Source organism: Elephantulus edwardii, unplaced genomic scaffold, assembly GCF_000299155.1.
Source record: "Elephantulus edwardii isolate Elephantulus edwardi_28Jun2011 unplaced genomic scaffold, EleEdw1.0 scaffold00404, whole genome shotgun sequence".
Classification (NCBI taxonomy): Eukaryota; Metazoa; Chordata; class Mammalia; order Macroscelidea; family Macroscelididae; genus Elephantulus; species Elephantulus edwardii.
This window is the reverse complement of record NW_006400154.1, coordinates 361,641-364,820: the sequence shown is the minus strand read 5'-3', so window position 1 is coordinate 364,820 and position 3,180 is coordinate 361,641. Positions and strand designations below refer to the sequence as shown.

Below are 3,180 nucleotides of genomic sequence, written 5' to 3'. Positions count from 1 at the left end.
AGTCCCATTCTACAACAGTGGCATCATGTAATATTTGTCCTTTTGTGACTGGGATATTTCACTCAGCATAATGTTCCCCAGAGTCAACCATTTTGTTCCTTTTTTCTATGTTTTACAGTACTTTATGTAGAATTGGTGATAGATCTTCTCTGAATATTTGGTAGAATTCAACTGTGAAGCCATCTAGTGATCTGGTCCAGGACTCTTTTTTATGGGAAGTCGTCTTTTTATGTCCTCTTCAATTCTTCTTTTGTGAAGAATGAAGTATTCTGCATTTGTCCATGTCAATCTGAGTAGGACCTGAATTTCAAGGAATTTGTCTATTTTCTCTAGGTTTTCAAATTTATCAGAGTATAGCTTTTCATAATTTTCTGATATTGACTTCAATTCTTCTGGTCCTGTTGTGATGTCATCTTTATTATTTATTTCTTTCTCTTTACTAAACCAAAGTAATTTATTCAGGGAATAAAACGTGGCACAAAGTCCTTGCTTCCAAATTTCTAGCTGAAGTTGCCTTGGGGATGATCTACTCACTCAGCTGAATGAATGATGTCAGGTGTGCTGGCAACTCTGAAAGTCTCCTCTAGAGGCAGGCAAGCTTCTATTTCATCCACTTTTGCAACTCTGAAGCATAACAACTTCTATGTCTCTTGTTTCTCCTGACTTCCATGAATTTATTTAAAAATCTTATTCTAAAGGTAAAAAGAAGTCAACACCAATGATAATACCAGTCACACTGTGGCAATCATGGCAATAACTATTTGTGGCTCTTTGGCTCTTTTGGCTGTTACATAGATCAAGACACTTTCTGACTTTCAAGCCCTCGCCACTGAAATAGTAAAATGGTAGTAGTATTAATTTTTTATTCCTTCAGGTCTTGTGACTTCCAGTGTTCCAACTTCCTGCTTTGAATGTGTGTGTGTGTGTGTGTGTGTGTGTTTACCTTACTCTACATATTTATGGCTCTCAAATTTGATCTTTTTTTCTATTGCACAGAGCTGCAAGAGTTTGACAGCTAAGACTTCCTAAAAGTGGCTATTTTCATAGCACACACTCAGATAAAAGAATGCTGACTGAAATGAACTAGCAAGCTATATTCCAGTAAGCAATATTGTGGGACAATGAGTCTCTGTGACCAGAGTTACTTGTATCAAATCCCAACTCTTTCTATGCCAGAAGACTGACCTCCAAGAGTGGCATCAAATCTCAGAAGTAGGAGGGAAAAGCCTCAAGTTTTTGTCTTTGAGGGAAGGCAACACTACACAAAGGTTGTGGGATGGACTTCTCTGTTGCTCTTTATACAGTTGTTTAGCCCAATTTTTCAGAACTTCGGCCTCGTCATCTTTATTAACTCTGTGCCCCAATTTGTACATGTGGCTAGCATTGATGCAGATTCAAACTTGTCCCAACTCACAGGCTTTCATTGAGTAACTGCAGACCTGATTTTCATTGGGAAAACCAGGGTCACTCTGGAGGAACATGGCTCTGAGATTGAAGCAGCTGGCAGCGTAATTGCCCTCATGGGCTCTTGTGTAATAGTCCCTGACCTTTCCTAGGTCAGGTCGATCATCTTCATTGATCTGGCAATTATGTGCCAAGAGACTAACATTATGACAGGCCTCCACACACTTCCTTCTTGGCTTTTCATAAGCCATCAAAAAGCAGTTAGAAGGAGATGTCAGGTCCTGGGGCAGTATACCTTTTTCTAAGCCATGGTAAGACTACAGTTTGTAACAGCTATCACTGTGCTGCTTCTCTTCACAGTTGAATTTCAATACTTTGACAGCATCATCAAAAGTCTTCTCGATCCCTTCCAAATAATCTGCCAGACAATAGCAATCCTTTGGATTCTTCTTGCGGTATCACTGGTAATGATACCCCCATATTCACTAGAAAAGTTTACACCACTTCTTTGTCCTAGAAACCCACTAAGATAGTCATGGCTAATGCTTACCCGGTTGTGTCACTGGGCCACACAGTATTAGTATTATTATTAGTATCAATAGTATTAGTACTAGTACTAGTACTAGTATTAGTATTAGTATTAGCAAGCCCACCATATCATTTGTTAATCAAGTTATCTATGTCTTCTCTTTTTATTCTTTTATTAAATTTCTCAGTGGTTTGTCTATTCTATTGACCCTTTCAAAAAACAAGTTCTTGGTCTTATTGATGGTTTCAATTATTTTTCTGTTTTTCTATCTTATTGATTTCAGCACTTGTCCTTATAATTTCCTTTCTTCTAGAGGATTAGATTGTTGTTCTTTTTCTAGTTGATGAAGGTGTTGCCTTAAATCATTGATTTTTCTTATTTTTTACTTTCTTATGTGTGTGCCTATTGCTATGAACTGCCTCCTGCAGACTGCCTTAGCTGCATCCCAGAAGTTTTGGTATATTGTATTTTAATTTTCATTTGTTTGGAGGAAGTTCTTAATTTTTTTTTAATAAGTCAATCATGTTCTAGCAGAGAGTTATTTAATTTCCACCTGGGTGGTTTAGTAAGCTTTACCCTCCTGTGCTTAATTTCTAGTGTTATGACTTTGTGGCATGAGAAGATATTTATTGAAGCTTCCTTTGTGTCCTAATATGTGATTGATTCTGTAGAATGTGCCATGTGCACTTGAGAAGAAAGTGAATTGAGTTTTAGTTGGGTGCAGTACCTTGAATCTATCCACAAGTTTGAATTGGTTGATTATATAGTTTAGTTGTTTTGCATCTTTGTTAAGTTTCTGTTGAGTTGACTTATCCTTTGATGATAGTGATATATCCAATCTCCTACCACTATTTTGTTTGTTTGTTTATTTGTTTACTTATTTTCTTTTCAATTCTATTAACAGTTGTTTTATGTATTTTGCAGACCTGTCATCTACATATCATGGCACTTAACAACAACAACAACAAGAGAGCTCAGCTGGCCTAGTGGACAGAAATTGATGCTACCAAGCCAAAGGTGGGTGATTTTAGTTTGTAGCCCTCAGGCCGGTTTTAATTGTTTTTGGTCAAATATTCTTCTAAGTGGCATAGCACTGTTCTGTCCTTTTGCTGTACAGAGGTAACTCATGGTTGCTGTGATGTTGAACACTGTGACACTGACATGTCAAATGCAATAATAGGTATTCATGGTGGACAGTGTTTAGTGCAGCTCCCCAATTAAACAAGCTTGGAAGCAGGAGTGGCATC

The 3,180-nt window shown here is 37.5% G+C and overlaps 1 pseudogene; it reads right to left on the bottom strand.

Moving 5' to 3' along the window:
- Positions 1–1,199: 1,199 nt before the first annotated feature.
- Positions 1,200–1,941, bottom strand: LOC102845154 (annotated as a pseudogene).
- Positions 1,942–3,180: the final 1,239 nt, after the last annotated feature.